Genomic DNA, 21871 nt, shown 5'->3' on the forward strand with positions numbered 1-21871 from the left:
TTTTACTATAATTAAAACCAAGGATATTTTTAAGAGAAGAATTTTCAGCTTCCAGACAGTGTTTCAAAATGTCCCGCCATTTAAGAGATTGATTTACTGACAGATAGGCCTACTATCGCGTATTAACGAAGATTTTATATACTATTAAACGGACTGTGATATGTATAACATGTCTACGAAAGCTCGTTTTAGGTCTTTTGAGGTGTGGGTTCAACTGATCTTTCTTAAAACAGATGGAAAATGTAAAGACGCATGATGCTACATTTTCAGTGTTTTGGCCTCCAGCTCTCGCCAGTTATGACAGAACATCATTTAAGAATGCTAACGTTAGCTTGAAAACTGTAAACTTAACACAAATGTAATATAAAATATTGTTCACATGTAACTTAGTATAATGAGACTCTTACCTCAGCCGGTGATCGGTTGGCATGATGTCCGCTCGCTGTGACGAACAAGGCTCACTGAAAAGGGCGTTATTTCCGAAGAATCCAAACGGACTGACTGAAAACAGCTCCTGCTCACGGCTGCTCTCGACGAATTCGATTGCTTTGAACCACTGTTGATCTCACAATCCACTTCACGAGAGTAGACTGAATTCAAATCTCCCGCTTGCCCAAACTCGACTGATCAGCTAACGTTAACCGTTGTGGGCGGGAGTAAACAGCGGAAATGAATTTGGATCTGCGTCATCGCGCGCGCGCACTCAAACACACACACACACACACACACACACACACACACACACAAAGCCCTGAATGTGAAGCAACGGAGATTTGGAAAAATATATTCATAAAATATACATGAAATTATGGGAGAATAAGACTGTTTATTATTATACTGTACTATACTAGATTATTATACTGAGAATAATAATGATCAAAATGAGTATAAAATAAAATGTGAAATAAAAAATAATTCAGGCCTACTGTAGCCTATGTAGGGTACTGTATGTACAAATCACAGTCTATGGTACAAATACTTTTATTTAACCTTAAAAAAAACTCACTTTAACCCCCACATGCTTAATAATCTGTAAGGAAAACATATTGAATAGATGCTGATTTCCGCAGTTATACCTTCTTTTCTTTGTTTTCTAATTTCACAGAAAAAATCTGTAAAATATTACTTAATAATTTCTGTAAAATTACACATAACTCTGTACAAATACAGACAAGTTCCTTTTAAAAAACGTAAAATTGCTGTAAAACCAAAATACAAGCAATTACCTGTAAATTTAACAATGGACCTTTAAATTACAGCAAATACCTTTTATTTTACAGATATTTGCTGTATAATGACAAAACGGTAAAATTCTGTAAAAAAATACAGACAATTACCTGTAAAATTACACTTTTTTTTTTACAGTGTATACAAACATTTAACAGAAAAAGACATTTTGGCAATTTAACATCATCTCAACATAATCACCAGCAGCACTCAGTAACAGTACATGTGCATTTAGTACTCAAATATTTCTTTATCCTCATTTTAAATTGTGTCATTGTCGGTAAATAGTCAAATTTGAGCTTGTTCTGCAATTTATACCAGGAAAAAGGTGCAAAAACTTTAAAAGCACTTTCACCGAAGACAGTTCGCGTTTGTGGGATATCATACATGATTTGCCCATATGATCTAAGATTACATTTCCTGGTAGTGACTTTAAGATGTTAGCACACACAAACACATACACATAGAAGTATTCAGGACATGTATAATTGGGCTGCTGCAGTCAGATACATTGGTTATTTAGTCATCAGGGGAAGAGACAGGCGTGCTGCTGATCTACCTTTCACATCCCAAGTGATATGCTTCTCTGTTCCTTACTCAACTTTACATAGTGATTCCTTCAGCTTGGAAGAAATGGAAAAGCTTACATTCAGCATCTGAAAATCTTACCATTACGTTGTTTTGGGAGAAAATTTGACAAGAACACTGCTGTCAAAGGAAAGCTTTGGCATTTATTTTCTCTGGGATCACATGGTTTGCCCATCCACAACCCTTTGATCCTGATTAAACCCACCTATTATCAAAAATAATTCTAGAGAACAAAACAAAATATTTTCTTATGACCTTACATGAATTATTTTGTCACAATACATCATGAAATATAATCTGAGTAACAGGTGAATTATAGCAATATATAACAATTAGCATCAAGCTTCACATGACAATTTATGAGATTAATGCTATTTTTACCTAATAAAAAATTAAATCAATTAAATTTTCTACACTGAAGTAGTTTTAAAAGAAGAGAACCAATTAAAATAATTTCCAAGGAGAAAATGATGGCCGTACAGCGATGGTCAGCTACAGTGGCGACGGGACGTTACGTCTCCCGTTCCCTCCTTCAGGGAACGAGGGTTTCATTAGTAACCGAGACGTTCCCTTTCAGTCGCTCACGTTCGCCGTAACGTCGACGTGACGACGTAATTGGGATCCCTTGGAAAACGCCACGGTTGCTGCCACATCCAGCGCCCTACGCAGACTCTCAGACCCCCAACTGGCTGGGGCAGAAGACCTGCGTAGAGGGAGTTCAACTGCTGTTCCGTTATACCCCACACAGTGGAAATCTTGGATAACACTGGGAAAGCGTGGCTTCCAGAGGAGAGGGACGCTGCGGAAGCCACATCCTGCCCGAAGGGAGGTACCATGTGGAGAATACACATATGGACTGGCCGGACAGGGGCAGTGCAACATATGGAATGTCACTGGGGTGGCTCAACCTAAGAAGGGGGAGGCAGCACCGGACAGTGACGGCAGAGCGGACTCTGCCAAAGAAAGACACGGGCTCACCGCAGGGATCTGGTCATGGAAGAATAAGCATATGGGATCGCCGTAGGGATCACCAGATATGGAACCCAGCCTAGCACAACTTACACAAGCATACGAGCACTAGGCCTGGCGTCGGACGCTCCGCAACATCCGACTCCCGACTGCCGTTGGAGCGGCCTCATATGAAGCAATCCGAGCTGCGTTACCGCGGCTGCAGATGCCATATGCCCCAGAAGCCTCTGAAAAAGTTTCAGTGTTGCCGCTGTTCTGCGTCTGAGCATGCTCACGCAGTTCACCACTGACTGGACATGGGCCTCGGTGAGGCGCGCTGTCATGTTGATCGAGTCCAACTCCATACCGAGAAAAGAGATCCTCTGCCCGGGGGTGAGTTTGCTCTTTTCCCAGTTGACCCGAAGCCCTAGGTGGCTGAGGTGACTGAGCACCATGTCCCTGTGTTCGCACAACTGCTCTCTCGACTGGGCCAGAATGAGCCAGTCGTTGAGGTAGTTGAGAATGCGAACACCACGCTCGAACATGGGAGCAATGGCCGCCTCCGCGACTTTCGTGAAGACACGGGGCGACAGGGCCAGCCCGAAGGGTAAGACTTTGTACTGATATGCCCGTCCCTCGAACGCAAAGCAAAGAAACGGTCTGTGTTGAGGGAGAATCGAGACATGAAAGTACGCGTCCTTCAGGTCGATCGCTGCAAACCAATCTTGGGGGGGGGATGCATTGGAAAATGCGTTTCTGCGTAAGCATCTTGAACGGCAGCCTGTGAAGGGACCGGTTCAGGACGCGCAGGTCCAAGATTGGTCGTAACCCACCGCCTTTCTTGGGTACAATGAAGTACGGGCTGTAGAAGCCGGTCTTCATATCGGCTGGAGGGACCTGCTTGATCGCGTCCTTCGCCAGTAGGACTACGATCTCTGCCCTGAGCACAGGGGCATTGTCCGCCAGAACACAGGTGAACAGAATGCCCTTGAAAACAGGGGGGCGCTGGACAAACTGAATCGCATAGCCGAGTCTGATAGTACGGATGAGCCAGCGAGACGGGCTGGGAAGTGCTAGCCAGGCTCCCAGACACCGTGCAAGCGGGACCAACGGCACCACAGACGTACCCGGGGTGGGGCAGCGCAGCGGAATGCAGGGACCCGACTCGGACGGCATAGCGGCCCGGAGTGAGGTCTGAATGTGTGGTGCAACATGTACCTGCTTCTGTCGAAGGGCAGAGTGAGTGTGCGGAGGCGTTAGTGCGTCCGGAACACAGCCACTGCTGCCCGCTGGTGATGAAAGAGGGGCTTGGGGGTGACAAGGCATAGCGTCATCGACGCTTCTTGGGACTCAGAGGTTTCAGAAATTGCTCTTTTGTTGAAAATGTGGTGGGACATAAAGAAAAGGAAACAAAAGATTCTCCACCCGGCCCTCCACCGGGGGAAGGAGTGGCGTGTTCACCATCTCCTGAAGAGCAACTTGATCCACCTCTGGGTTGCCCGTCTCAGGGTCGTTTGCACCGTCACTTGCCTCCTGGTTTGGCAGCGGCCTGGACGGGTGGGGTCGACTTCCTCTCGACCGCGTCGCCGAATAACCCAACCTGGGACCCAAACATTTATCGGTGTCCCTCATATCGGCCAGGTTGAGCCAGAGGTGGCGCTCCTGGACCACCAAGGTGGACATCGCCTGACCAACTGAACGTCGGTTTCCTTCGTCGCCCGGAGGGCGAGGTCAGTCGCCACACGGAGCTCCCAAAGGAGCTCTGGGTCAGAACCACCCTCGTTCATGTCCATGAGTGCCTGGGCCTGGTGGAACTGCAAGAGCGCCATGGCATGGAGGGCGGAAGCAGCCTGTCCACAGGCCTTGTAAGCCTTCGCCGTTAGACCGGACAAAAACTTACAGGCCTTGGACGGGAGGCGTGGAAACCAATCATCCAACCGGGAAGGTTCGGGACGTGGTGGAGAGTTCTACGCAAGCCTGACCTTCTCGGCGGCCCGGGAAAGCATAGCCGCCCATTCTGTAACGATGTTCACCAAGGGGCTCCAACGGCAGCAGCGCTTGTGAGGCGTGAGGGCCCTGCGGAGGTTGTCCTGGCGGGGAAGCCCTCAGGGTAATCCTCAGATCACCCTGTTCATGCGCAGAAGGGGACTGCACCTCCCCTGAGGAAGGCGAGTCTTGAACTCAGCGCTGTGATAGTCATATTCCCGCAATGGGAACATGAACTATCCACAAAAGCTGCCTCAGCGTGCTGAATGCCCAAACACGAGAGGCAACTACTGTGGCCGTCTACTGGCGCCAGGGAACGACGGCATCCAGAAACGCACAAGTGGAATGACATCCTGAAAAGGACACAGGGTCACGCTTGTGTTGCTCTTTTAGTGAAAACAAAAAACAGAAAAAACACTCTCAGTGCCGAGGCACCCAGGGGTAGCCGCGGTGTGTATATACACACAGGAGGAAACGCCCACCGAAACCCACACACACACACACAGACAGAACTGCAGTGCTGTGAAAACAGCAGTTGTGAGCTGCAATGATCGCGGCCGCCGCTGATCGCGCCGTCACACCAACACTGGATATGAGAGTCTTCAACGTACAGCAGTCTTGTAGAATTCTGAAGTCAAACAGAAGCTCGGCTCCGAAGTGAAAGACGACATGTGCGTGCGCCTGCTTCCTGTTTATTACCCGCGCTGCGGGGCGGGGCGCATGACGCGATTCACACACGCCAACATTCATTGGCTCGTTCTGTAGACACTCAAAGTTGATAGGGCTCCCTAAAGTGATCCCAATTACGTCGTCACGTCGACGTTACGTCGAACGTGAGCGATTGAAAGGGAACTGAACTTCTGCTGCCAATAACTTCACTTTTCAGCAATACGCTTACTTATTAAATGAAATATACATTTACATCCAGTGACAAATATTAATTTCAACTGAAGCAAGCATTGGCTGCTGGGAGCAGCCGCTGGCTCAAATCAAATCTAAACAGAATCTGGGCTTCAGAAAATAGAAATAATTTATCTCCAGCTGCTCACAAAAAAGAAACACTATGCCTCTGGAGATCAATAGTCCTCCTAGATGGGAAAACGAAAACGAGTGCTTCTCCTTGAGTCTCTTACCATATACATGTGTGCATTAGAGTGCCTGAATATATGTACCTTAGTGTCTTACTATAGAAGCATCCAGCGCAGCTGCTTACCCTAATGCACCACACAGAATCTCAGGAGTGTGTCTTTGCGTGTGAAGATGTCTCTTGAGACGTAATTTGTTTTCTCGTTCATCTATAGAGGTTAAATCACAGCCATATGGACTGCAGATATACATCCAGCGGCCCCGTCGCTCACACGTCAACACCTGGAGGAATTATGTAAATGTGTCACACATACCATCATTATGAAATAAACCTCTCCAAATGAAAAACTTCCAGATGAAATCCAGATGATTACAGGTGGATGACAGACCACCCACTGTTTTCAGCCTGAGAAGGACAGTGATTGGCTGAACAAAGAGACTGGAGCAAATATTCACGCATCACACAATATCAAGCTGTCCTTTCACACATTCACCTTGATAACAGGGTGTGTGTATTGAGTTTGAAGTTTGGCGGCACAAACACCTGTAATCTTTCTCAAACATGTCAATTTCAAAACTGCATCATTTTCTATTTGTCAATGCCTTTCAGCAGTGCAATCATGTCTTGGAAAGATCCATTATTTTGCTCTGAACATGTAACAATAGGCAATAGGCAAGCATTTACAAATAAATAGCGGTCATATTTTTCCATGACCACAAAAAAAGGAAGTGGGAAACATGAAAGTCTTTCAAGATGTTCATTAGGCATCATCTCATGACATGTTCAACTACCAATGTCATTTCACACCTAGATATGTCTGGACATAGTAAAAGCCAACGAAGACATTATGTTTGAAATTCAGAACACTAAAGAAGTGAGCTTCAAAACATTATGATGCTGATGTGATGTCTACTTAAAACATTCCAAACTTCTCCATTAAAGGGGTGACATCACTAACCCTAAACTATTATTTTGAGATAAAACTTCACATACTGGGGACATCAAGGACTTATTTTACATCTTGTGAAAAGGGCATTATACCACCCTTTTAAAGTCCAACAGTCATCAACGGTGCTTTAATCAGCAATTCAATAAATATTCAGCAGCGTCAGATAAAAACGGTCCTGTCCTCAAAGTTGCTGTTCTAAGTGTGCTGCTCTAGACAGATTTTCAACTCTACACTTTCAGGACTCCTCTGACTGGTCATAACAGCCTGCAAAACTAAAATTAAAGAAACACAAATGAAACGAAAACAACAGTAGATAGTAGATGTTAGAACTCTGGGCTGTGTTCATGTTCAGAACATACAGTATAAGAGATGTTGACTCACAGGGAGACAAGTTTAAATATGACCTGGGTCATGTCCTGATCCCATTCCCAGTCTCATCTCTACTTTTCCATTTATAGCCATGTCAGTTAAAGCTAAAATAGCTCCCAAAACTAAATGAAACAGAAACACATTAAACAACATTATAAAGAGATATTATGTGAACAAAATATTAGGTGATGCAGGCTTTTTGATGTTCTTCTATTCCAGCTTAATGTGCAGAGGCAAATGTAAATAAGCAATCTGAAGGTTTATTCCCTCAATATGATGTAAACAGTTATTTATTTAGTGAGCACCTAGACCAGATTTTGGTCTTAGAAAATCTATACATAAACATAAGGGGCTTTTGCACGAGAGGAACCTTTTCTTAGTTCCGAGAATTTATGGCGGAAGTACATGCTTTTTGGCGTGATTTGGAACTGGGAACGATTTTAGTTCTAGGAACGCCTTTTGGGGAAACTAAATTAGCTCCTCCTTCAGAGTAGGGTCTAACCCAGCAAAATAGGAACTGTGAAGTAAGTGTATACATGCTAAACACCAGCACCAGCCATTAAAAAAAAAGCTGTGCTAAACAAATGTGGAACAAGGAAAAAAAAAATTAGCATCCCCTATTTCATTGGCAGTAAAGTGATCTTATAGCAGGATCTTACTTTGTCATTAAAGCTGATGAAAGCCATTCATATTTAACACTAAAAGCCAGGCTTCCCTGAATGCTCCATCCATCATGACATGCATCAGGATTATTATTGTCCTGTAGTATGTTTTCAAGTGTGTAGCCCTATAATATAAAGGCACTTTCACATATCTACTGAATTAAAGGACATTTTCTTTCTGAATGAATGAATGTAAGAAACGGTTGAAATAAGCTGAATGTAATTTTTATGCATGTAAAAATAAGCTCAATGCAATAGTTGTCATGCAATGTTCAGAACCATGGACAGTGCCAATACTATTATGCAAAGAAATTAGGCTGATCAGCACCACGGACAGAGGCCATTCAGCTAAACCACAATCCAATTACATTTACATTTATGTATTTAGCAGACGCTTTTATATAAACCGACATACATATGAGGAAAGCTATAAAGTAAGGGATCCATCCAAAGGAGACAGTAAGATGGGAAGAGCCACATTGCAAAGGACACATAGACATATACTATTTTGTACAAGACAGCCTGAAGGCCTGAACCTTAAACCCTAAACCTACATACAGCTTTTGAAGAAAAGAAAAAAACACTATTATTTTCTAAAAACGGATTTTAGTTTCATTAGACAAATCTTATGAGGGTTTGGCAACTTTGCAAAAAGCATGCAGTGATCAGTGATGTGTGTGATAAAATTAATAAAACCTGATTACAATTAAATGTATTATATATATAGAGGCCACAAAGCATTTGATGCCTGGATTTATAGAAATCATTTCACTCCTGACAAACACATTTATTATTTGAATTATCAGTCAGTGAGTCATTTAACCCTGTGTATTTGGGGCACTTTTTTCTCTCTTTCAAACACATTTTTATTATAATTTGTATGGTTTCAGAATTGTTGATTTAAATTTGACATTTTTATGATTTAATTAATTAGTAACTTAGGTTTAGGATCATTTAATTTGATGATTAAAACCCTGCAGTTCATTCACAAACCTTAGTTTGGGAAACCCTGATATAATGTTTAATGCACTTCATGTTGTTGATAAAGAATGGAGAATTCTTTCAATATGTTCAATATGTTACAATATTATCCTATTCAATTCAACATGATAAACGAGTTGTGTGTGTGTATATAACAAAATAATATATTAACCTTAGATATGAATACATATACTGTATATTAAATGCTGCAAAGTCCCTTACACTTTTTAATGTCAGACTGCCAGTGCTCACATGAATTTTTATTATTATTAGCTATTATTAGTTTTATTATTAGCAGTATGAAAGCACTCTATCTTAACCATGGGACCCACTGAACAAGCTGTGAAAATAAATGAGACATCAAGTACAATTGTAATTGAAAATATCTTGTTAAAAACCATACTAAAACAAGGATCTCAAAAGGGAATAAAACCTCAATTAATGAATTACTCTCCAACAGTCACTTCAAACGAACAGAACCGTAGACAAAGCTTGACTTAATTCAGTAAGTTATTAAAAAAAAAACAAATATGAAAAGAATCATGTGGTCAGTTACAAAGGCATTATTCAGAGGCACAGAAATTCAAAATATCCTGAACAGCCCATGAGTCCAGAACAGAAGATAATAAAAAAATTGGGGGTTGGAATTGAGGAGATTTCAGGAACAGATGTTGAAGCTGCTGACTGGTTGAGAAATGAAAGGAGCTGCATTATTAGAAAGTGCTTACAGATGATAATGTCAAAACCTTGATCGATGACTTATTTTACAGAAACAACGAAATCTCAAACAAGCTCATATCGCATATATCTGAGTTTTCTTAGGAATCTGTCTATAGATGTCTATATACAGTAGATAGATATATACAGTAGTGGCCAAAAGTGATGTCAGGCTAAGTCTGTGTTTCCTGACAGATAATGTGCACTGATAAATCATTTGATAAAGACTTCAAGTAGTGAGGGATCTGGTCATACAGTAGATGACAGATGGCATAGTGAAAGAGTTTAGCTTGATATTGCACATTTAATGACAAGCAGGACTGAGAGAGAGAGAAGTTTTAGACTTTCGTTTTTAAAGGAAGGAAAGAAAACACATCATCAGTATACAAAACTTTCAGAATAAATGGTTAAAAAAGAAATTAATAAAAAACTTTATTAAACAATTCAATGTTTCGGTCAAATACTTTTGTGAGGCTCTCAGAATAAAAGTAAAAATATTGAATGTTGTTTCCCTCTAAAGGTTTCTGGTACTGAATATTTAATTCTGTATGGCAATACAGATGTCGGCTCTCCAAAGGGTTTTGTGTTTTCATCTTTGTGTGTGCGTGTGCTGACGAAGGCCTTGTAAAAGCTAATGTTGTAATTTCACAGACCAGCGGGATTTTTCAGGGAGTTTGTTTTGTGTGAAGGAAATAGATGCAGATGTATTTTCCCCACCCAATCTGCAAAGTAATGTCACTGCAATTTGCTAAATATAAACCTGCGACAAAGCTCAGACTACATTTACATTAGAGGTGAATCTGACCTCCACAGTATCTCCTGCTTCTGACTGTGAATCATTTTTAATGAGGAAAAGGTTAATGTTTACATATGACACAGTCTAAATGAGTAGTCGTATTTCTGTTGACTTTTTTTTTAATTTCCACAATCTGCAGCGGCTGATGTTTGGAGCCATTCTTCACATGAATGCGCAAAGCTCAGCTTCACATATGCTAGTGCTGAACTTCTCTGTGGCCGAAGCACAATATCTTTCAGGCAAAAGACATGTTTACAAACCCTCTAATCAAAAGTCGAAGGCATTTATACGCCTGCATGAAAATCCATAATGTGCTGACTTTAAAGATCAAGCATGTTTTCACAGTGGAGTATGGCTAAATTCGCTCTATGTCTGTCTCTTTCTCTCCTTCCTCAGCTTCCTACAGTTTTATTGTTAAACGAGACTGGAGTCATTCCAGAGCTATATAAACCTTAAACCTCTGTCTGTAAATTTCACTCATCAGATGTGATTTTGATTTATGGTGTTTTCTCCAATGAGGGTTTGCTCACTATTGGCAGTCCATCAAAACCATATTTTGATTGCTGAGCGTAGCGTTTTTACACACTCTTGCTCTCTTAATAGTCCTGATTAGCCTGACGAATGCTTTTTTTTTATTTTATTGATCATATCCCTCACTCTCTCTCTTTCAATTCTTCTACAGTCTCATTCCCTACTCAGCTCCTATTTGTAATAGTTTATACTTTATATTTATTTATTGTTATTATTGTTATTATTTTAAATATGAGGGAAGAACAAAACACTAAACTTAGTTACGTAATTCATCTGACAAAATCATAAGACAAAAAAGACAAACTACAGCTACAGGTTTTATTTTATATGTAAAAACAAACAAAAAATAGAAAAACAAGATCGCAGGAAAAGCAAACATTGACTACAACATAATCATGATCAGTTATTAATATTGTTTTGGTTCTCTCTTGCTTTTGCATGTGTTTCTTTGTATGACAGCTTTGCCAAAAAAATATTTCCACAATTGTTTTTGTTTCATTGCATTATCACATAAAACAATTAACTCCAAGCACTACTACACAATATGCTTACCAAAAAAATAAATATATATATATATATAATATTTGAGTAAAGGGTGAACATGTCAATTTTCCATAGATATATGGTGAAACACAAATGTGGTATACTATATTGATGAGCAAACGTGCACACGGCGAGCAAAGGCTCTTGCAGACAACAGAGCAGAAAAGGATATTGCAAACAGTCCAGGTGAGTTGCACCACACACACACTTTGAGATTATTGTAGCTGAATTAGTGATGTTTGGTTCTTGAACGAATCGTTCTTTTGAGCCAGTTCACAGGAAGTAACCGATCGAGCCGTTTCATTAATTGAACTGAATCGAACTTTAGTTCCAGGTTGATGACTCAAGCCGAAGTAGTATGTCCAACTCAAAAAGACCCGACTGAGGCGGTTCAACCAACTGTGGAAGTTTGCAGAGGATTACCGAGGAGTCTGATGAGTGATTTGGCGATACTACTACAGGTGCTGGTCATAAAATTAGAATATCATCAAAAAGTTGATTTATTTCAAGAATTCAACTTAACAGGTGAAACTAATATATAGACTCATTACATGCAAAGTGAGATATTTCAAGCCTTTATTTGTTATAATTTTGATGATTATGGCTTACAGCTTATGAAACCCTCAAAATCCCAGAAAATTAGAATATTACATGAAATCACACAGTAATTACACAGTAATACCATGGTCATTGAACCAGGTTTTGGTTCTTTTGGCAGTGTGGGCAGGTGCAAATCCTGCTGGAAAATGAAAGAAGCATGAAGTGCTCTGAAAATGTCCTGGTAGATGGCTGCGTTGACTCTGGATTTAATAAAGCACAGTGGACCAAAGTCCTCTTTTCTGATGAGAGCAAATTTTGCATCTCATTTGGAAACCAAGGTCCCAGAGTCTGGAGGAAGAATGGAGAGGCACACAATCCAAGATGCTTGAAGTCCAGTGTGAAGTTTCCACAGTCTGTGTTGGTTTGGGGAGCCATGTCATCGGCTGGTGTTGGTCCACTGTGCTGTCCACTCAACGCAGCCGTCTACCAGGACATTTTCAGAGCACTTCATGCTTCCTTCAGCAGACAAGCTTTATGGAGATACTGACTTCATTTTCCAGCAGGATTTGCACCTGCCCACACTGCCAAAATAACCAAAACCTGGTTCAACGACCATGGTATTACTGTGTAATTACTGTGTAATTTCATGTAATATTCTAATTTTCTGGGATTTTGATTTCGTGGGTTTCATAAACTGTAAGCCATAATCATCAAAATTATAACAAATAAAGGCTTGAAATATCTCACTTTGCATGTAATGAGTCTATATAATATACACTCACCTAAAGGATTATTAGGAACACCATACTAATACTGTGTTTGACCCCCTTTCGCCTTCAGAACTGCCTTAATTCTACGTGGCATTGATTCAACAAGGTGCTGAAAGCATTCTTTAGAAATGTTGGCCCATATTGATAGGATAGCATCTTGCAGTTGATGGAGATTTGTGGGATGCACATCCAGGGCACGAAGCTCCCGTTCCACCACATCCCAAAGATGCTCTATTGGGTTGAGATCTGGTGACTGTGGGGGCCATTTTAGTACAGTGAACTCATTGTCATGTTCAAGAAACCAATTTGAAATGATTCGAGCTTTGTGACATGGTGCATTATCCTGCTGGAAGTAGCCATCAGAGGATGGGTACATGGTGGTCATAAAGGGATGGACATGGTCAGAAACAATGCTCAGGTAGGCCGTGGCATTTAAACGATGCCCAATTGGCACTAAGGGGCCTAAAGTGTGCCAAGAAAACATCCCCCACACCATTACACCACCAACACCAGCCTGCACAGTGGTAACAAGGCATGATGGATCCATGTTCTCATTCTGTTTACGCCAAATTCTGACTCTACCATCTGAATGTCTCAACAGAAATCGATCATTTTTCCAGTCTTCAACTGTCCAATTTTGGTGAGCTCATGCAAATTGTAGCCTCTTTTTCCTATTTGTAGTGGAGATGACTGGTACCCGGTGGGGTCTTCTGCTGTTGTAGCCCATCCGCCTCAAGGTTGTGCATGTTGTGGCTTCACAAATGCTTTGCTGCATACCTCGGTTGTAACGAGTGGTTATTTCAGTCAAAGTTGCTCTTCTATCAGCTTGAATCAGTCGGCCCATTCTCCTCTGACCTCTAGCATCAACAAGGCATTTTCCCCCACTGGACTGCCGCATACTGGATGTTTTTCCCTTTTCACACCATTCTTTGTAAACCCTAGAAATGGTTGTGCATGAAAATCCCGGTAACTGAGCAGATTGTGAAATACTCAGACCGGCCCGTCTGGCACCAACAACCATGCCACGCTCAAAATTGCTTAAATCACCTTTCTTTCCCATTCTGACATTCAGTTTGGAGTTCAGGAGATTGTCTTGACCAGGACCACACCCCTAAATGCATTGAAGCAACTGTCATGTGATTGGTTGATTAGATAATTGCATTAATGAGAAATTGAACAGGTGTTCCTAATAATCCTTTAGGTGAGTGTATTAGTTTCACCTGTTAAGTTGAATTCTTGAAATAAATCAACTTTTTGATGATATTCTAATTTTATGACCAGCACCTGTATATGCAAGCCTGTGGTACGTACTGGAAATATGCTTATGACTACTGTTATTAAATAACATTTTATTAAAACCTGCAAAAACCTTTCAATCGAGAGATGTAAATACATTTTAGGATAGTTTATTGTGCATTCAGATTATATTTTAAGTTGTTAAGCGAAATCAAGGAGTTTAAAAGACTGCTTTATTGTTGTATTTTTTGTATTATTACTGCTTTATGCATGTCTGTAATGTGTGCTGTAGGTCCAAAACTTTTAGGAATCTTATCCAAGACGTAGGCTACTGAATGTCGGTCAGTCATATTCGACATAAAGGACCCAAGAATGAAACACAGACCACTAACTTAAAGGATTAGTTCACTTCAAAGTCATCATTTATTCACCCTCAAGTTGTTTCAAACCTGTATGAATTTCTTTCTTCAGCTGAACTCAAAAGAAGATATTTTAAGGAATGTCGGTAACAAAAACAGTTGATGTACCCCATTTGACATCCATAGTATTTTTTTTCCTACTATGGAAGTCAATGGGGTACATCAACTGTCTGGTTACCCATATTCTATACCCATATCTTCCTTTGTGTTCATCAGAAGAAAGAAAATCATACAGGTTTGAAACAATTTGAGGGTGAATAAATGATGACAGAATTTTCATTTTGAAGTGATCTATTACTTTGAGTGAATGACAGGCAATAATCAGCAATATGCATCCCACAAATAAAGTTTTATTTGAATGTTTCAATAGCCTATGCATTGACACAAATTACTTTATTTAAATAATTCATTGATATAACATGTCACTGAGTTTTCTGAACTGAACTGCACTGAACTTAATTTTACCCCTAAACAAAGAACAAAAAATAACTTTGCCTTGAGTATATCGGGGCCTTTACACTATCCTTTACAGGTCTTTGGAGATTACCATTGGAGGAACTGGAGACAGGAGATAATACCAGGAGGAGACAAAGAAACAACACACATAGGAAACCACAGGTAAGTAGTCCATACAATAACCCTGATGAGTGTGTGGAGCTGATGAAGGTGAATGATGGCAATCTATTCTCAATGGAAAAAATCAAGTTCCCACAGTTTTTCTTGTTCGCGAAGCTGTTTTGCTCGGATATACATCACAATAGGGAAGAAGAGACAATTGCAACTTTCATTTCATGCAGATTTTTTTATACACCAATCAATGACACTTGCAAAAACCTTGTCTCTATTTTTTGTCAGAACATATATTTATTAAAGATAATATAATGTTAATATATTACGAAGACACGATGTGCAACCTGTATCATCAGTCCTAAAAAATTAACAGCATCAATTTGTTAAAACATTTTTAAGGCAGGTGTCACTCTTGTTGATTGTAAACATAGGTGTTTTTAGCGCTTAAAACAAGAAAACAAGACTGAAGTTTGCTGTGTCTTTCAGACCTTTACTCATTAAAATGCTCCTTCTCATTTATCCACATCAGATCAATTTTCCTCACTCTTTTTTCTTAACATGACTCTTGGACTCAGTGCACTACATGTTAAAAAATAGAAACTTTCTCAGTGCAAGAAAACCTGTAGAATGGCAGAGGTTGAGCTACTGAGCTTTTGATTGTATCCGATTTGGTGTGACATCAAAGGTGCTTTATTAGAGTTCTTGTAACACCTTTTCACATAAGAAAGTCAAAGAATGAAAGTCGAGCTAGAAAGAGATGCTTTTGTTCTCAGTCTGGAATAAAAAGATTTAAATCAGAAGAGAAGAATATCCCTTATCTAAAATATTGCATGACATCTATACAAAAACACTATCTGAACAAAATCACAAACGCCTGTCAGAATTTTCAATGACAATCTGTCTCTGTTCTTCCATTGAGCATCTACATAACAAAGCAGAAGTAATCAATGAATGACGCATGTGAAGATATCTGGGCTGTTTTCATTTTCCAGTCCAATCTATGTGAGGGGGTTTCTGATGTTAAAAATAATGAAAAATTTGCTCCATTCAAATGCTGTCTGAAAGTGATGACCAAATTTTCAGTGTGTCTTCAGTGTGTCTACACTGGTTTGTAGCACATGAGTTTTCTCAGTTATATTTATTTATCAATTTTGTCTCAAAAGTAGGGCCAAATGATTTCCAGAATGCAGAAAAATGTGGATGGAATGTGGACAGAATCCAATTATTAAAACATAACAGGTCTTGGTACTTTACCGCAGTGTACCTTTCTCTGAGGAGTGTGCCTTTAACTACCTCAAATTTGAGACCAGGTGCTTCTGCCTTCCACTTTCCATGGCCTGATGTCAGGATATCAATATTCTAATGTATTATAAAGGTAATTTATGAATACCTTATGTCACCAAGCAAAAACAAATATTATTTTTATCAGTCAGTTTTCCCATATACTCCCCCTGTCTGTCAAGCAAGATATTCAAGACAAGATGAATCTATATAATCATACAATCAAAGAACTGGAATATAGCATGATTACATTATAGTATTTTCATGGTGCTTTTTTTTTTCTTTTTCTTTTTACCTTTTTGTTGCTTCCCAGCCCCAGTCCTTATTTACTTGCATTGAAGGAAAGAAACCAGCCTAAAAAAAATCCCTCAAAATTTGTTCAACAGAGGAAAGAAAGTCAGGTTGGGAACAATATGGAGAGTAAATGACAGAATTGTAATAATTTGAGAGAACTATTCCTGTAACACAATTGATCTGAATTGTTTACCTTACAGTTATGACTCATCTCCCTAAAGACGTGCGGATGAAGAAACCCATAAATCCTCCAGATGACTGTAACTCATATACTGACTGTAATGTGATTTATATGCTCATTCAACTGTACACTGACACCACACTAACCTCAAAGGGGTTTCACACTGAGAGAGAGAGAGAGAGAGAGAGAGAGAGAGAGAGAGAGAGAGAGAGAGAGATTCAGTCATTCAGAGTCATTCAGATGACTGGACACTGAATCAGATGATTCTCAGAATTACCGCACCATCAGATCATTTCAAATTGTGAAACATGAAACCAACTATCCTTAAAAGACAAATTTTCTGGAAAGGCACAGGACTTTAAAAGATTTACCATTCAGAAAAATGTCCATGAGTACATGGTGACTTTAAAACCCAGTGAGCTGAATTTTAGGGCATCATAGGTGAGACACTTGAGCTGGTCCAAATAGCATCATTATAATTTTCGAAGTTCCTTTTATATGACCAGATATAAGGCAATGGCGAATGCAACTTGGAGAATGCAACAACATAATGCGTTGCAACAAGCTCAGTGGGAAACAAAAAAATCTATCCAAAATGATAAACAAAGTTATGAAAATGGTAATTATAAATGTACATTCAATATACAAAATGTTTTCTGTTTCCTCTTATTCCGGCTTTGCTAGACACTTCTGCTCAAGCGCTCCATGATTCTCCACACTTTACTTTTGAATTTCTCTTTATTTTCCTGACCAGTGGAGCACAAGCAGCGCTTAAACAATCTGAATTGGCTCGGACACCAAAACAGATGATCAGAAAACTACCAAAAATATTATTATTTTTCAGATTATCTACCAACCCCATTCAGCCTACTTTCCTAAAACGGGACAAAACATCCATCTACACACAAATGGACTAGTAGAAAAAATTCACAGCATACTGACAAACCATCAGTCTGACACAGTTACATGAGTTACGTAATCAGATTACTTTTTTCAAGAAACTAGTAAAGTAATGCATTACTTTTAAATATACAACTAAATATCTGAGTTACCTTTTCAAACATGTAACACAAGTTACTTTATTTTCCCATTTAATGACTGACACCTCTCCTGTCCCCATGTTGAGATAAATCGTGAGTAAGTGCAGAGGCGTTGTGTGCGCTGTGTAAACATGATGGATATTTTAGTTGTAGACTTGAGCATGCATTTGCTCATCTCACTTGGACAAAAACAGATTCAGTATTCCTCAAAATGAATAAAAACAGTGAAATGCAAACTCAGAATATCTGCAAAAAGAAGATCCTCTCAGATCGGATTTCAAGTGGTTTATGTGACTTTCTCACGCCACGTAAAATGGGCAGATATTCCGGAAAACGAAAGAGCTGCATGGACACACAAATCAGATCTGAACAGTTCATTTAAGATCAGATTCCAATCGGATACACAAATAATCGGATTTGGACTGACAGTCTGAACGTGGCCTAAGAGGATTGTTTGAGCTGTGCCCTCTACTGTAGAGACGTGAATTTGCTTTTCTTTCAGCCGGAGGCTTTTTGTTATTAAAAAACAAACAAGCAAGTAGCCCAGGTGAGAAAAAGTAACACAAAAGTAACATAACACAATGCTTTCCATAAAAAGAAACAAAGTAATGCAATTAGTTATTTTTTTAGGGAGTAACACAATATTGTAACGCATTACTTTTAAAACTAACTCTCCCAAACTCTAATTATACATGTGACATTGCATAAAAATGACATTGAGAAAGAACAGTCAGAACTTCTACAGAGGGGTTTTGAGGAACTTTTCAAAACTCAAGAATAAAGCCTTAGTGTTTTGTTTCTGGGCCATGCCCTTTCTGGGGTCACTTGCTTATCTGATGACACCCAGATCTACATAGCTCTATCACCAAGTGACTTCAGTCCCATGGACTCCCTGTGCCACTGCTTAAATGAAATGATTCAAGCTACCATTGTTCACAGTTTATGAAATGAACACCCGCCATCCCAAGGTAATTTGTGTGTATTGCGCAGTGGCGTGTGAACTCGTTTTGAAAACGAATGCCATTGCCTTCCTTAGACACAGTTAACCAGTTTAAACGTGCTTGCAGAAATATACATTTCATTACATTTTGGAGAACAGACAGATCCGTCAATATGCATTTGATCGTTATTTGTGTTCAGATGTTCGGTAGCGGTCATGAGCGAGAGCAAATGTGAAGAGTTTTAACTCTTTCTTCTCTGTGTCAATGGTTCCCTGCCTTTACATGCCTTTGAATGCAAAACTCTGCATATTCACTTTATTTCGACATAATAATGTCTAATAATCCAAACGTAGTTGTGTAAGTTACTATTATACAAATCAAAAGACAGGCATTAATTTTCGGGCTACAGATGGCAAATACAAATAATGCTTGTCTCTTCTGTTTTTGTTGCAAAGATAGCCTAATTAACATCTAAATATGATAATAATAGTCATTTAAATTGAAAATATCTAAATAAAATCATGTTTTATATATACAGTGGGGAGAACAAGTATTTGATACACTGCCGATTTTGCAGGTTTTCCTACTTACAAAGCATGTAGAGGTCTGCAATTTTTATCATAGGTACACTTCAACTGTGAGAGACAGAATCTAAAACAAATATCCAGAAAATCACATTGTATGATTTTTAAATAATTAATTTGCATTTTATTGCATGACATAAGTATTTGATCACCTACCAACCAGTAAGAATTCCGGCTCTCACAGACCTGTTAGTTTTTCTTTAAGAAGCCCTCCTGTTCTCCACTCATTACCTGTATTAACTGCACCTGTTTGAACTTGTTACCTGTATAAAAGACACCTGTCCACACACTCAATCAAACAGACTCCAACCTCTCCACAATGGCCAAGACCAGAGAGCTGTGTAAGGACATCAGGGATAAAATTGTAGACCTGCACAAGGCTGGGATGGGCTACAGGACAATAGGCAAGCAGCTTGGTGAGAAGGCAACAACTGTTGCCGCAACTATTCGAAAATGGAAGAAGTTCAAGATGACGGTCAATCTCCCTCGGTCTGGGGCACCATGCAAGATCTCACCTCGTGGGGCATCAATGATCATGAGGAAGGTGAGGGATCAGCCCAGAACTACACGGCAGGACCTGGTCAGTGACCTGAAGAGAGCTGGGACCACGGTCTCAAAGAAAACCATTAGTAACACACTACGCCGTCATGGATTAAAATCCTGCAGCGCACGCAAGGTCCCCCTGCTCAAGCCAGTGCATGTCCAGGCCCGTCTGAAGTTTGCCAATGACCATCTGGATGATCCAGAGGAGGAATGGGAGAAGGTCATGTGGTCTGATGAGACAAAAATAGAGCTTTTTGGTCTAAACTCCACTCGCCGTGTTTGGAGGAAGAAAAAGGATGAGTACAACCCCAAGAACACTATCCCAACCGTGAAGCATGGAGGTGGAAACATCATTCTTTGGGGATGCTTTTCTGCAAAGGGGACAGGACAACTGCACCATATTGAGGGGAGGATGGATGGGGCCATGTATCGCGAGATCTTGGCCAACAACCTCCTTCCCTCAGTAAGAGCATTGAAGATGGGTCGTGGCTGGGTCTTCCAGCATGACAACGACCTGAAACACACAGCCAGGGCAACTAAGGAGTGGCTCTGTCAGAAGCATCTCAAGGTCCTGGAGTCTCCAGACCTGAACCCAATAGGAAATCTTTGGAGGGAGCTGAAAGTCCATATTGCCCAGCGACAGCCCCGAAACCTGAAGGATCTGGAGAAGGTCTGTATGGAGGAGTGGGCCAAAATCCCTGCTGCACTGTGTGCAAACCTGGTCAAGAACTACAGGAAACGTATGATCTCTGTAATTGCAAACAAAGGTTTCTGTACCAAATATTAAGTTCTGCTTTTCTGATGTATCAAATACTTATGTCATGCAATAAAATGCAAATGAATTACTTAAAAAGCATACAATGTGATTTTCTGGATTTTTGTTTTAGATTCCGTCACTCACAGTTGAAGAGTACCTATGATAAAAATTACAGACTTCTACATGTACGTGGGAAAACCTGCAAAATCGGCAGTGTATCAAATACTTGTTCTCCCCATATACATACATACATACATACATAGGCCTATATATGATCCGAAGTAACTAGTAACTAGATACTGGAGTAGTTATTTCATTGGATACCTTTTTACTCTTGCTCAAGGAAACATTAAGATTATTACTTTTACTTTTACTTTTACTTTGAGTAAATATTTCTATACGTACTTGTACTTGAGTACAGTTTTTGGATACTCTATACCCACCTCTGGAAATGAACAGTTGGTTGTGCCAAAACTTTCTTCAGTTAAATGAAGACAAAGCAGAGGTCATTGTATTTGTCATTGTATATATAAAGATGAAATATGAAAGGTGAATGAATACCTTGACACCAGAGGTCTAAAAACATGAAGTGAGGAATGTCATTCTGCATTCTGATCTTAGCTACAGAAGCCACATTTATGTTAACATTAAATGTTATAAAACATTTGAGAAATCAGATCAAATCAAATTTGAAGAAAAAATAAATAAAAATCCTTGCAGAATCACTGTTTAAGATTATGAAAGACAGCCTGAATACTTCACCACCATGTGTTTTTAAAGGTGCCATGAGTGATGTTTTATAGAGTAGCACACAGACACGGTCCCTATACCAACCTGACAGATATCACTGAAATAGGTGTCCTGAGAAATCCCATCTGTCTGCAACAGCCCTAGGCTCTGTAAACAGCAAACAAAGAACATGACCACAGAATGCTATTGTTTAGCCAATCAGAAGTCTCTGAGGTACTCACTTCCTGTCACTCATCATCAGCCTTTAGATTTGCCCGTTGAGGGCGGGTTTTGGTTTGCGAGGCAGCTATAATATTACTTACAGCACCTTTAAGGAAATAAAATACAAAGGCTGAATGTCCATGTGGCGCCTAGATTATACAATTTACCCTCCAGCATCCTGCCTGATGGGTTTACAAGCCCTTCAGCAGATTTTATTATTATTAGTGAAATGAAAGTGGGGGAAATTTTTTTGCATACTCTATCCAGGTGTATGGTACTGAAGACTTCTTGAGCTTGAATTATTTAGAACTGACAAGTGAATATAAAATCTGATGATGATATTGTTGGTAAACGTTCTGCAATTTCTGGCTGTTCAGAAA

The sequence above is a fragment of the Rutilus rutilus genome, assembly GCF_951802725.1.
Source record: "Rutilus rutilus genome assembly, chromosome: 20".
Classification (NCBI taxonomy): Eukaryota; Metazoa; Chordata; class Actinopteri; order Cypriniformes; family Leuciscidae; genus Rutilus; species Rutilus rutilus.